Raw genomic sequence first — 15,903 nt, 5'->3', positions numbered from 1 at the left:
GTGTTGTCAGGGGATTTGCATGTGTTTTCAAAGGGATATGCAGGCGTTTTCAAAGGATATGCAGGCGTTTTCAAAGGATATGCAGGCGTTTTCAAAGGATATGCAGGCGTTTTCAAAGGATATGCAGGCGTTTTCAAAGGATATGCAGGCGTTTTCAAAGGATATGCAGGCGTTTTCAAAGGATATGCAGGCGTTTTCAAAGGATATGTAGGCGTTTTCAAAGGATATGCAGGCGTTTTCAAAGGATATGCAGGCGTTTTCAAAGGATATGTAGGCAATTTCAAAGGATATGCAGGCGTTTTCAAGGGAAATTCATGCGTTTTCAGGTGACATACATGTGATTTTAAAGGAAGCACATGTATGTTTAGGAGATGTACATGCATTTTCAGATCTACATGCATTTTCAAGAGATCTACATGCATTTTCAAGAGATCTACGTGCATTTTCAAGAGATCTACGTGCATTTTCAAGAGATCTACATGCATTTTCATTAGAATATCAAGCAAAAAAATATATCATTGCGGTTGTCTGATGTCGATGATGGGAGAGGCAGCGTTCGTTTGTTCTCATTTTGTGCTGTGAATAAATTCATGTAATATATTCGTGTGGAATATTTGTTTCTGTTAACTGTAGTATATTTCTGCTGAACAGTTTTTTACCCAGTATATTCCTCCTCTTTTGTGTATATAAGTGTTGGAAATCACCTACAAAATTTGCTTACAGGAAGCTATTCAAGATATGGGTGGAAAATTTATTTGTCATTTATTAATGTACAACACTTTTTAATAATATATATTTTTATGGAGATGCTTTATGTCTGCTAAAAATATATTATATGTATATATATATATATATATATATATATATATATATATATATATATATATATATATATATATATATATATATATAATAGTTATTTCACAGGTTGACTAGAAATTAATTGAACAAAGTTCAGAGAAGTAATTTCCGGCTGAAAAGATACTTTATACTGCCTGAAAGCCTTTTACTGAGTTTTCTTCCGTTCTGAAATATATTGAAGTGCACACATGTGTGTTAGTTTGTGTGGGTGTCAATTTTATATGAACCATAACTTGTTTTCAGAGAAATAATACATATATATATATATATATATATATATATATATTATATATATATATATATATATATATATATATATATATATATTATATATATATATATATATATATATATATATATATATATATATATATATATATATAATGTATAATGGATCAACACTCGAGACTCGAGAAAAGATTTTGTCGTAATTTTGAAGCATATAGAGGCAGCTGGGGGTACCTACCCCCCCCCCCATTTCCTTTCTCACCTGCGCATCCCCCCCCCCCCCATTTCCTTTCCCACCTGCGCCTCCCCCCCCCCACCCCCGTCACGCTTATTTCACTACGCCCCCCCCCCCTCCCACGAGGTACGCTCGTTTAACACTGTAGATGAATGGTCACACAGCGTAAAAACAGCATGATGTATTCCGTCTAACTGAATAGGTGTTCAGTGAAGTATGCTGCGGGAGGCCGTCTAACCTGCCACGTATGATGGCCGCCTTATGATTCCTGTGAGGCTTTACCTGCCGTGCCTCTGACGCAGTGCACCTGCCGTGCCTCTGACGCAGTACATCTGCCGTACTTCTGACGCAGTGCACCTGCCGTGCCTCTGACGCAGTGCACCTGCCGTGCCTCTGACGCAGTACATCTGCCGTGCCTCTGACGCAGTACATCTGCCGTGCCTCTGACGCAGTACATCTGCCGTGCCTCTGACGCAGTGCACCTGCCGAGCTTCTGACGCAGTGCACCTGCCGTGCCTCTGACGCAGTGCACCTGCCGTGCCTCTGAAGCAGTGCACCTGCCGTGCCTCTGACGCAGTACACATACCGTGCCCTACCTTACATCTGGACAGGCGTGGTTTAACACTGTGTGCAGAATTGTGACTACATTTTTGTTTCCCGATTAATGAACTTCATATTTTATTAGCTGGACGCCAAGACGTAAACTGCTTGGACAAGGCTCCTGCATTTAGTGGTGGCGTCTTTAAAGGACTGAATGATTAGTGCCCTAAAAGGCAAAATATGGGAAAGAATTTGCTGACTACAGTCTAAAGATCGACTTTCCTTGCGTCTCCATACAGTAAGAGTTGGCGAGTGTGGGAGAGCTCGGGAATAAGGAAGAGAAAAGGAAGGGGAAAATATATATATATATATATATATATATATATATATATATATATATATATATATATATATATATATAGAGCAGACATAAAGCACCTCCTTACAAATATGTATTATTAAAAAGTGTTGTACAAATGACAAATAAATTTTCCACCCAAATCTTGAATAGCTTCCTGTAAGCAATTTTTGTAGGTGATTTCCAACACTTATATACACAAAAGAGGAGGAATATACTGGGTAAAAAACTGTTCAGCTGAAATATACTGCAGTTAACAGAAACAATATATATATATATATATATATATATATATATATATATATATATATATATATATATATATATATATATATATATATATATATATATATATATATATATCGGTTATATCAAATGAGAAAAAAGGTAAGGAGTTAGCAGTTTAAAATTTGGTACGAGGTCTGTATCAGTAGCGGTCTTGGTAGTGGAGGTACGGTGGGCTGGTTTGGGATCAATTATGGTGGTGGAACGGGTGGTGGTGGTGATGGAAGTGATGGTAGTGATGGTGATGATGGTGGTGATGGAAGTGGTAGTAGTCGTGGTGGTGATGGTGGTGATGGTAGTGGTAGCAGTCGTGGTGGTGATGGTGGTGGTAGTAGTCATGGTGGAGGTGATGGTGGTGATGGTGGTAGTACATATTGTCGAAGTTAGTAGTAATGTGAAGAGGGGGGACTAAATAATGGTAGTTATTCTATTAACTGGTATTAGAATATTAGGTAGCTGGACAGAAATGGTTGGACACGTTTTCTTTCACATAGTAGCCTACTTTCACCAAGTTTCCATACTCCATCACGTGGTGATGGAGTATGTAGTCATGTTATACATGTATACGTATAGTATACATTTGACTGCCTCTCATTCCCTTCAACTACCCTACTCTGCCCTCTCATACAATTCCTTTCTCTCTCTCTCTCACTCTGCTCTTTAATCCTTTCCACCTCTCTGTAATCTTATCCAACCCCTTCCTATCACCCCTTTTACTTCTTTCTCATTTTTACCCCGTCTTCCACCCCTCTCTCTGCCTTCTCTGCCTTCTCATCCTTTCCCTCTTCACCGCAACTCTATGCTATCCCTTCACCTCTGTTCTCCCTGCTCACTTACTCTGCCCTATAATTCCTCTTCTCTCCAATGCCTCACTCTGTTCTCTCTTCCTTACCTTCTCCACCACCTCATTCTGCCCTCTCATCCCTCCTCTTCTCCACCTCCTCATTCTGCCCTCTCATCCCTCCTCTTCTCCACCTCCTCATTCTGCCCTCTCATCCCTCCTCTTCTCCACCTCCTCATTCTGCCCTCTCATCCCTCCTCTTCTCCACCTCCTCATTCTGCCCACTCATCCCTCCTCTTCTCCACCTCCTCATTCTGCCCTCTCATCCGTCCTCTTCTCCACCTCTTCATTCTGCCCTCTCATCCCTCCCCTTCTCCACCTCCTCATTCTGCCCTCTCATCCCTCCTCTTCTCTACCTCGTCATTCTGCCCTCTCATCCCTCCTCTTCTCCACCTCCTCATTCTGCCCTCTCATCCCTCCTCTTCTCCACCTCCTCATTCTGCCCTCTCATCCCTCCCCTTCTCCACCTCCTCATTCTGCCCTCTCATCCCTCCTCTTCTCCACCTCCTCATTCTGCCCTCTCATCCCTCCTCTTCTCCACCACCTCATTCTGCCCCCTCATCCCTCCTCTTCTCCACCTCCTCATTCTGCCCTCTCATCCCTCCCCTTCTCCACCTCCTCATTCTGCCCTCTCATCCCTCCTCTTCTCCACCTCCCCATTCTGCCCTCTCATTCCTCAACTACCTCCCTCGTATTTCTTCTCCTCAAAGTCTCCTCTCTCTCTGCATGCCCTTTCATCTTCCTGCTCCTTTTCTGCTCCTTCTTGACCCATATCTTTGTTCTCCCATTCTCTCTCTAATATTTATGTTACGTTCTCTCCTCCCCCGTCATTCCCTCTATCTCAATTTCATCTTTCCCTCCTTTACGCATTTTCCCGGGATATATAAATAAAAATAATTTCGCATCTGCCAGAGATTGAGGACGAGGGAGAACGAGAAAGATGGGAGAAAATAAGAAAATTAAGAAGACAACAAGAGAGAAAGAGAACAAAAAAAGACGAGAGAGAACAATTGAAACGACAAGACAGGAAAAGAGAAAACATGATCTAACAATACAAATCTAGTGATAAGCGCGAGGGGGTTGAAAACAAGAGAAAAACGAGAGAGAGAGAGAGAGAGAGAGAGCGAGAGAGAGAGAGAGAGAGAGAGAGAGAGAGAGAGAGAGAGAGAGAGAGAGAGAGAGAGAGAGAGAGAGCGAGAGAGAGCGAGAGAGAGCGAGAGAGAGAGAACGAGAGAGAGCGAGAGAGAAGGGAAGTATCAGGAGAAAGCGCCAATATTACAAACGCGTGGAGTATAATCCCCTTTATCATAGGATATAGGAATATTTTGGTAGTATAGTATTACATAAAAGACCAAATGTTTCATATAAGACTATATATATATAACGAAGCAACGAGGCTCCTACCCCAACATTTGGGCTGGACGGTAGAGCAACGGTCTCGCTTCACGCAGGTCGATGTTCAATCCCCGACCGTCCAAGTGGTTGGGCACCATTCCTTTCCCCCAAATTCTTTCCCTGACCAAGTGCTATATAGTCGCAAATGCTTGGCGCTTGTTCCTGATAGTTCCCTTCCTACCCAACAAACCAACAAAGGTATTGCAAATGCAGTAATTCATGACGTCATAAACGTTTAGAACAATCTTTCACACCAATCATGAGAAAAGCCATAATTCGTTCTTTTATGGTAAACGTTTTATGTTCAATAGTCAGAACAAAGTAATGTGCTGCATATATATATATATATATATATATATATATATATATATATATATATATATATATATATATATATATATATATACATACATATATACACACTAGCTGTACCTGGCCCCACGTTGCTTTGGCGAAGTAACGCATGTGCGTTGCTGAGCCACAGGAATCTTCCCCTGTCCCCCAGTTCTCCCCACCATTTCCCCTTCCCCCGTCCCCTCAACCTCCCTTCCATTCCTGACTCCTCCGTCCCTTCGTTTTCCCTACCATTCCCCACTCTCGTTCCCTCGTCCCCCCCCCCCCACACACCATTCCCCACTCCCTCGTCCGATGCATTCCCAAATGATCTGATGTTCCCATCAGAAAATTAGGAACATCAAATGATCTGATGTTCCCATCACTGAAATATAAGAAAAACAGTTAATAAAAAAGTAATTTAAAACAATGAAAAAATAAAAAAAACTATTCTCAAGAAATGAACGGCATGGTAAACAACACAGCTCAATTCCAACACAATGTCACACAAAATAATGAAATAAAAATTAAAATAAATCGAAATCTATGAAAAATCAATTTATCAGTGCAATCGGAAACATTGAAATGGAATGATAACATATTTAGTATAGCGAGTATTGCTATTACGTGCAACAGATGGCACTGTTTCTCAAAAAATGCATGTTTTTATTTGTCACAGGTGTGGCATCTATATAGTAGGTATATAAAAACAAGCGCATTTTCGAATGGAACGTTGTGGCAACATTTAAAAGCAATCAGTGAATAACTTTCAGAGATTACAGCTTGTGTTGTTCCTACGTCCAACAGATGGCGCTGTTTTTCCCCAAAATGCATGTTTTTTTTCCAGTCACAGGTGAGGCATGTATATAGTAGGTATATAAAATCATGCGCCTATTCGAAAGCAACGTTGTGTCAAAATTTCAAAGCAATCGGTAAAAAGGTTTCGAAGATTTCCCTCACATGAAAAATACATGAAAAAAAAAAAAAAAAATCCGCCACAGACGTGACATCTATAAAGTATGTACATAAAAACCCGCTTGGATGCGAATGGAACGTTGTGTGAAAATTTCAAAACAATCGGTGAAGACCTTTCGGAGATTATATATATATATATATATATATATATATATATATATATATATATATAACTGAAAACTCACACCCCAGAAGTGACTCGAACCCATACTCCCACAACTGGTATGTACAGGGACGCCTTAATCCGCTTGACCATCACGACCGGACATAAGGAAGTGATAGCCGAGGCTATATGAACCACTTCCCCGCCGGCACTCGGATGGTAATCTTGGGCATAGCATTTTATCAAATCACCTCATTCTTTGGGGCACACGTGAGGAACACAAATGCAAACAAGCCTGAATGGTCCCCAGGACTATATACAACTGAAAACTCACACCCCAGAAGTGACTCGAACCCATACTCCCACAACTGGTATGTACAGGGACGCCTTAATCCGCTTGACCATCACGACCGGACATAAGGAAGTGATAGCCGAGGCTATATGAACCACTTCCCCGCCGGCACTCGGATGGTAATCTTGGGCATAGCATTTTATCAAATCACCTCATTCTTTGGGGCACACGTGAGGAACACAAATGCAAACAAGCCTGAATGGTCCCCAGGACTATATACAACTGAAAACTCACACCCCAGAAGTGACTCGAACCCATACTCCCACAACTGGTATGTACAGGGACGCCTTAATCCGCTTGACCATCACGACCGGACATAAGGAAGTGATAGCCGAGGCTATATGAACCACTTCCCCGCCGGCACTCGGATGGTAATCTTGGGCATAGCATTTTATCAAATCACCTCATTCTTTGGGGCACACGTGAGGAACACAAATGCAAACAAGCCTGAATGGTCCCCAGGACTATATACAACTGAAAACTCACACCCCAGAAGTGACTCGAACCCATACTCCCACAACTGGTATGTACAGGGACAGGTGATTTGATAAAATGCTATGCCCAAGATTACCATCCGAGTGCCGGCGGGGAAGTGGTTCATATAGCCTCGGCTATCACTTCCTTATGTCCGGTCGTGATGGTCAAGCGGATTAAGGCGTCCCTGTACATACCAGTTGTGGGAGTATGGGTTCGAGTCACTTCTGGGGTGTGAGTTTTCAGTTGTATATAGTCCTGGGGACCATTCAGGCTTGTTTGCATTTGTGTTCCTCACGTGTGCCCCAAAGAATGAGGTGATTTGATAAAATGCTATGCCCAAGATTACCATCCGAGTGCCGGCGGGGAAGTGGTTCATATAGCCTCGGCTATCACTTCCTTATGTCCGGTCGTGATGGTCAAGCGGATTAAGGCGTCCCTGTACATACCAGTTGTGGGAGTATGGGTTCGAGTCACTTCTGGGGTGTGAGTTTTCAGTTGTATATAGTCCTGGGGACCATTCAGGCTTGTTTGCATTTGTGTTCCTCACGTGTGCCCCAAAGAATGAGGTGATTTGATAAAATGCTATGCCCAAGATTACCATCCGAGTGCCGGCGGGGAAGTGGTTCATATAGCCTCGGCTATCACTTCCTTATGTCCGGTCGTGATGGTCAAGTGGATTAAGGCGTCCCTGTACATACCAGTTGTGGGAGTATGGGTTCGAGTCACTTCTGGGGTGTGAGTTTTCAGTTGTATATAGTCCTGGGGACCATTCAGGCTTGTTTGCATATATATATATATATATATATATATATATATATATATATATATATATATATATATATATATATATATATATATATATATATATATATATATCATTTGCTTGAAGTCATATGAGTTACTGTTTAATGTCACTGCGAGAGGTAAAACCATTTTTCTTTATCGTAAAGGAGTATTTATTGTGTCGGAGCCAACTCGTCCACTGTCGTCAAATTACCAAAACAAATGCCAATCCAAAATGGACGCGCCATTGAACTTTCCGACCCGCCCCTCCTCCATCCTCATGCTGTTTCCGGAGTTTCTTCCTTCCCCACCTATCTTCGTCGCTAGGGCCTACCTACACCTTTGTTCATCGAACTTCGAACCATCGACTCTAGGAACCCAGAAGGTTAACATTACCTCTGCAGGCAAACGATGGGAAGGAAACTATCAGGAGAAAGCCCCAGGCAATCACGACTATGTAGCACTTGGAATGGGTCTGGGTAAGGATTTGGGATGGGACGCGGGGAAAGGAGGGAGAGCAATCGTGCCCATCACTTGGACGGTCGGGGATTGAACGACGACCTGCATGAAGCGAGACCGTCGCTCTACCGTCTAGCCCAAGAGCAGGAAAACGAGGGATCTCCCATAAAGGTACTGTTTGTTAGAGATAAAGAACTCTACGTGCTTGATTTAACAATACCGCCAAAAACTTGTGCTGTTTTACCATTATATTAACACGTATTGATCATAAACTCATGAAATATATGTGAGGAGGGGAAGCCAGGCACAACATCAAGCCTTCATGTACACAACAAGCCACTCCAGCGTCACACACTAGCAGTATCCCTCTCTGTTCATTCCACAACCCCCAGTGTCTCTGGTTTACGGCAGGGGATCCCACTGAGATCACACACCAAAAAATCCTGCAGCAAAAAAGTCGAAACAGATGTGGCTGTATTATGGGCAATCAACCCAACAGTCTGTTAGTACACGACTGATAAATTAATACCCACACTTATGGAGATAAATGAGTGGTGGTGATGAATGAGATTGGTCAGCATTAATACAAATAATAATAACAATTATTTTTCCGGGGGACAGGCAGCAAGTATATATAAATGTAAGGCTTATATCGAGGTCTCCCCCCCCCCCCACCCGCAAGGTCGAACTACTGACCCTTTCCAGGATGCAACCCCCCAAAAAGCTAACTAACTCTTGGGTACCTATTTACTGCTAGGTGAACAGGGCTTTAGGTGATCGGAAACGTGCTCAACCATTTCTATTCCATCCGGGATTATAGACAGCTAATAAATAAATAAATACATACTTGTTGTTTATTCCTCATGTAGATAAATTTGCATGAGCTAAATTTATATATTTAAATGAGCAATGTTAGTTTACACATTTGATTCAATTACCCAGTCTAGGATATTTAAGTGTCAGTGTCTTTAATGTATTGAAACTTAATCTTAAACCTGGCAATTACACCAATACTGTGCATCAATTCGGCCGAGAACGTGGGAGCAGCACTCCCCCTGGTCCAGTTTCTACTAGATCCATAAACAAAAGTTAACAGCAAGGGAGAATGCAGACTCCAGCATTTAGCTAAGGTCTTGTTTTATATTTATGTTTATTATAATGCTTATTTTTATTTTGGGTAGACTGGATTTTTGCACAGAGTGAGAGAGAGAGAGAGAGAGAGAGAGAGAGGGAGAGAGAGAGAGATTCCATGACACAAACTGTAGAGGAGGGTAGAGGTAAGCAAGACCGTCCGGTTCGCTAATTCCCATCGAAGCGAACAAGAGAGAGAGAGAGAGAGAGAGAGAGAGAGAGAGAGAGAGAGAGAGAGAGAGAGAGAGAGAGAGAGAGAGAGAGAGAGAGAGATAGTACCATCTTCCCTCTGCCAGAGGTAAGGGGAAGCGATCATTACAGGTAGATGATGTCCCTTTAATGTCCTAACTTGCAGGGGATAAGCTGATAAGGATGGTTATATATGGGCCAATATATCCCGGAGACCTTACAGGAAAGGGGAAGAAGATTGCACAAAAAATATAATAGAAAAATGGTAATCTGTACTTCATCCTGATTCTTAAAGTGAAGAATTTATATGTCAGATTACAGTGCTTTTTGTAGTTAGAATATATTGTATTATCTTCTCAGGAAATTTAATGTATTACTTTCCTGTATTTTGGCATTATAATGAAAATCAATGTTATTACTTTATTCTTTTATTCATTTAAGTTGATAAAAGTTCATTTAGTTCTCAACCTAGTTAATTTTATAAGCTGCACTTACAATATTAAAATTAATAAAAAATTTATGTTTCCTATATTAAATAAAGTGCAAACAAAATAAAAAATACTGAAAAAAGATACAATGCCACAACCCACATTCTCCTAAAGACAAGTAGAGGCATACTTTGGTCTCATTCACGACGAAATTGCACGCCAGTTGACCATCCCTCCGTGCCATCAACTCCTCAATGGCCTTAACCAATCAGCTTCCTGCACTATCCCTCCCCCCCCCCCCGCCCACGGTAGTTCTCTTTATTCAGGCCAGCGGGGGAATCTTATGGGGATTTAAGATGTTTTTTTTATTTAATACTACCCGGAGTACTTGACACTGTTCAGGGATACATATTTATTTTAATCAGACGACGAGTCACAATATCGTGGGTGAAAATATGATGCCCAAACCCCACACCAGAAGATGAAGAGACGATGACGTGTAGGTCCGCCCTGGACCACATATTGCTTGATAATGGTCCACGACGGACCGAAACGTCGTCTTTTCTTCTTCTGGTCTGTTGTTAGGTCATCATATTTATGTTTAAGTTGGTTTTCTTGGATTTTTCTAGCTTGTATTCCATTTTCATGAATTCCAGATTTGATACCTCATCCAGAACCTGAAGCCTGATTATCTCTGAAGTTACTCTTGATCCCTTATCCTGAACCCCAGGTTTTATCCCTTTCTCTGAACCCCAGGTGTTATTTGTCCCCCTCCCCTGAACCCCAGGCTTGAATATCCCTGAACCTAAGGCCTGATCCTCCTCCCTGAACTCTAGATTTGATACCCTTCCCAGAACCCGAATCCTGATCATTTCCTCTAAACACTAATTTACCGAATTAAATGAGTGTTAGAAAAGTGAACCAAAATGTTTTGGTTCAATGCATAAAAAAATTAAATAAAATTACGATTTATGGTCCTTAGTACATGCGAGGTTTATGAAATGGAACTACATATAGCCTGGCAATACTAAAGACGTTGGTTTGATGAAATAAAATGCCATGTAAAGTTCTGATCAATCCTGTTCAGTGTCCAAATGCATTGCTTACAGACAAACAGATACGCTATGAGAAAGAGAGAAATCAAACAAGAATAGGGGAATAAATCACCGATACAACTTTATTCCTATAGAACCCGAGACCCTTGATCCATAGGAAGTGTGTCGCATGGGGTTTTCAAGGATTTGGGCTCTAGGCTGCTCGAAGCAGCAAGAGGCTCAAGAGCAGTTTTTCCCCACTCGTGTGAGCCTCTGCCTCACACACGTGGGGTCCGTGGTTCGAGTCTCAGGTGAATAAAATGTTTATTTCCACGGAAATATTGATGACAATTTATTATTATTATTGTTATTAAAGAATACAAATAATTATTATTGTTATTAAAGAATACAAATAAGTAATATCATCTAAAATAATAATACCAATCGGTTTTAATTTTAAAACCAATATTTTACAATAAATAAGATTACAATTATTATAATTATTTTAGTTGCAAATGTTTTTTTTAATCTTATCCCTTGTGGAGTCAATCTAATACATTACGTCACATATTCCACTACTCAACACTCCGTAAGTATCTTTATAAAGGAATTATTGGCCTTTACAGTTCAAGTTGACTTCACATTTCATGTCTGGTCCTTTGAGACACGATTGATATTTAAACAAATATATTCATTTATTTTGTGTTTAAGGTAAAACTACGAAACTGCCCCAAGAGGTGATGGTGCGCCCTCACAAGTGGTTCTCTACACTTGGTGCACCATCACTGATGATTCTCTACACTTGGTGCACCATCACAGGTGCTTCTCTACACTTGGTGCACCATCACTGGTGGTTCTCTACACTTGGTGCACCATCACTGGTGGTTCTCTACACTTGGTGCACCATCACTGGTGGTTCTCTACACTTGGTGCACCATCACTGGTGGTTCTCTACACTTGGTGCACCATCACTGGTGGTTCTCTACACTTGGTGCACCATCACTGGTGGTTCTCTACACTTGGTGCACCATCACTGGTGGTTCTCTACACTTGGTGCACCATCACAAGTGGTTCTCTACACTTGGTGCACCATCACAAGTGGTTCTCTACACTTGGTGCACCATCACTGGTGGTTCTCTACACTTGGTGCACCATCACAGGTGGTTCTCTACACTTGGTGCACCATCACAGAACACTTTGTTCTGTGAACACTCAACCCGTAAATCCCAAATGAATTCCTATGCTCGAATCGACTGGTAAGAAATATTTGGCTATCAATCGCCATGGTAATAGCTCGCTGTTTGTCACGCAGCATATTTAAGAGCAAGGTGTATTTTATGTGACGCCTGCGTCCGCCTGTGTGGGAAGTAGCATTCATTCCTTAACTCTCCTTTGTATTTCTTCCCTGCACACACACACACACACACACACACACACACACACACACACACTCTTCTCGTGCTAAAAAAAAAGAGGAGGATTGATTGGGAACAAATCCAGTAAGTATTATCGTCAGCTATAGGAAAGGAAAAGCTCTCAACCTGCTAACATTAGTCAGGCGTCTACTCCTGTGCCCACCGGTGTGAAAGAGAGAGAGAGAGAGAGAGAGAGAGAGAGAGAGAGAGAGAGAGAGAGAAAAGAAACAGACGGACAAGGATGAGTAATATAAATTAAAACATAGAAGCACACATTACAAGCTACATATAATAAATGATTCCAATAAACACACACACACACGTTTCTGAGTGAACACATTAGAATAAAAAATATAATTTCAACATTAGGTATGACATAAATCACGATTGTGAGGACACGAGCTGGAGCCCGACCCTTTAGGCACCTTTAAGTGTCCACACAAACAAAACCTCAGAACCTCTTCACAAGTGTATACACGCACATACAAACTCACAGACTGAACAATCTAGTATAAAAATTACACAAATTATAAAAACATGTTGATATTTATGTTAAACCAATCCTCCAATTGCTGCTAAATCAACAAATCCATGAAATTGTGAGTGCTGCCGCCCGAGCAAAAATTATTCGAGCCCTTCTGTACATTAAATAATTTATCTCACTTTAAGCCATCGAGAATCTCTAAAGATTTTGTAATCAGTTGCAAATAAAGAGAGGAAGGAAGGAATGATTCAATACTGTTGAGGAAGGCAAAACTGGTTTGAGTCAATACTGGTGTGGAAGACAGTTCCGGTAAGAAGGTCCATACTTAAAAGAAACACAGTAGGGTAAGATTGACAATATTGGTAAGAAAGGAAGTGCTGGCCAGAAAATCAGTACCTGTGAGAAAGGCAGTACCAGTAAGACAGACAGTACCAGTAAGACAGGCAGTACCAATAAGACAGGCAGTACCAGTAAGACAGGCAGTACCAGTAAGACAGACAGTACCAGTAAGACAGACAGTACCAGTAAGACAGGCAGTACCAGTAAGACAGGCAGTACCAGTAAGACAGGCAGTACCAATAAGACAGGCAGTACCAGTAAGACAGACAGTACCAATAAGACAGGCAGTACCAGTAAGACAGGCAGTACCAGTAAGACAGACAGTACCAGTAAGACAGACAGTACCAATGAGACAGGCAGTACCAGTAAGACAGACAGTACCAGTAAGACAGACAGTACCAGTAAGACAGACAGTACCAGTAAGACAGACAGTACCAGTAAGACAGACAGTACCAGTAAGACAGACAGTACCAGTAAGACAGGCAGTACCAATAAGACAGACAGTACCAGTAAGACAGGCAGTACCAGTAAGACAGGCAGTACCAGTAAGACAGGCAGTACCAATAAGACAGGCAGTACCAGTAAGACAGGCAGTACCAATAAGACAGGCAGTACCAGTAAGACAGACAGTACCAGTAACACAGGCAGTACCAGTAAGACAGACAGTACCAGTAACACAGGCAGTACCAGTAACACAGGCAGTACCAGTAACACAGGCAGTACCAGTAACACAGGCTGTACCAGTAACACAGGCAGTACCAATAAGACAGGCAGTGCTGTTAAATAAAAAGGCAGAACGGGTTTCAGTCAATACCGGTTGAGGGACACGGCTTAAAACCTATTATCAGCTTCTTGAGGATCAAGGAGGCTGTGACACCAGTTTACTGACCATCCAGCAGGTATACTTTACTCATGAGTTGAAGCCAGGGCTAACAGTCCTGTATACACATAGAAGTGTTGATCTTCACGGTGTTTGATCTTCATTCTCATATGAATTGATCTTCAGTGTTTTGTTTCGGTGGCCATAATATCTTAGGTGCTTTTCCCAAACTTGTGGAGCAAGTCCAATATAGCCACATTTTCCAAAATGGTAGACATTTTTTCTAACTTTTGTAATAATAATCCGATTTCAATTAAACTAAAACCATTTTAAAGCACTTATTCAACTGAATTGCCTAACGAGAATTTTTGTGAAATGAACAATTAATTATGGTATAGACCTGAGACAGTTTTTTTTCCAAGAATTATATTTTTTGGTGGGCAATAATAAATCTTTAGTTTACTAAATACAAATTTAGAGCCAGAGTGTCATATAAGCCCTAACTAAAGATATAAAAAATAGGCAGTTAGGTATACAGAAAGGCAAATTACTAATTATTTATGAATAATTTTATAATATTGTAATATCTTTAATAATATTTTGTATAATATCTGTAATATCTAATTTCTATAATATCTATAATATCTAATATCTTTAAAATCTATAATATCGGATTTCCATGTAACCTATAATATCTTTTTCTATAATATGTAATTTCTATAACATCTATATTATCTATTTTTTAATATCTACTTTCTATAATATTTAATATATATATCTATATTATCTCATTTATTTTCTTATTACTTTTCAGTGACAATTGTAAGAGAAAACTAGAGGTGCGATGGATGACGAAGCTGCTAAAAACATTGGCAGTGCCCTAAATTTGACCAAAAAATTTGAAACTTGGTGGTGGTCCAGGTTTATATAACAGAGATAACTATATCATCTTCCAAAACACGAAGGAAAATTAAGTTCAACCCAAAGCGGTCAGAAGCCATTGAGAGAGGCGGTGAATATAAGAGAAGATGAAGTCTTGAAAAGGTTAAAGCGTATTAGAGATGATGAAATCTGTTATCATATGGAAAACACCTGCTATACAAATTATACGTCACACAAGAGAGATTGGATGCAATATTTCAGTGAAAGTAGTGGCGATACAATATTATGTAAAGCAACCACTAAATTAGCGAGTGGTGAAGCCAGGCAAGAAATGTTCCTAAGTCATGCTAGCAGAGTGACATCGGTAACGTGTCCTGCTGCAAAATGTACAGCTTCGTGGCGACGATCATTCTCATCAAACACTTGTAATCCAAACCAATGACAAAGATATTCCTGGTGAGAGCTTATGAAGGTACATTTAATTTTTTTACCATTAGTTTAGAGCAAAAATTAAACACTGTTAGTATATCCTTCATATCTGAGTACCGATGACCCCGCTTCAAAAAATAAGAATGCATGATAACGTTAAAGCTGCTGGAGAAACATTTACAGAAGCACTGATAAATGTTGATTTAAAACTTCACGATAAATTTTCTGGTGCTTCTGAACTGCGTTATTCACGGGAGAATACTAAAATGCCTAACATGGTAATATCCTTTTTTTTCACTCGATTTAATATTAGTAAGACAAAATTGATTGAAGCAAATAAATCCCAATTTGAATCCAAATTTGATAATTTTGTGATGCAAAATTATATAGTGTAAATTCTTATTCACATATTGATAAAAGTATGGAACATCAATCTTTGTAACTTTTCTGTCTTTTTCAAATTATGCTTTATAAGCTCCATAATGGGTCAAAGAAAACTCCACTACATATGTTCTTATTATTTATAC

At 40.4% G+C, this 15,903-nt stretch overlaps 1 protein-coding gene across 1 annotated transcript in view; it reads right to left on the bottom strand.

Annotated features, from left to right (window-relative positions):
- The window catches only part of LOC123756339 (uncharacterized), a 1,167,846-nt gene that overhangs the window by 772,057 nt on the left and 379,886 nt on the right, over positions 1-15,903 (bottom strand). The window lies entirely within an intron of this gene.

Source organism: Procambarus clarkii, chromosome 25, assembly GCF_040958095.1.
Source record: "Procambarus clarkii isolate CNS0578487 chromosome 25, FALCON_Pclarkii_2.0, whole genome shotgun sequence".
NCBI lineage: Eukaryota > Metazoa > Arthropoda > Malacostraca > Decapoda > Cambaridae > Procambarus > Procambarus clarkii.
This window is presented reverse-complemented; position numbering and strand designations above follow the sequence as displayed.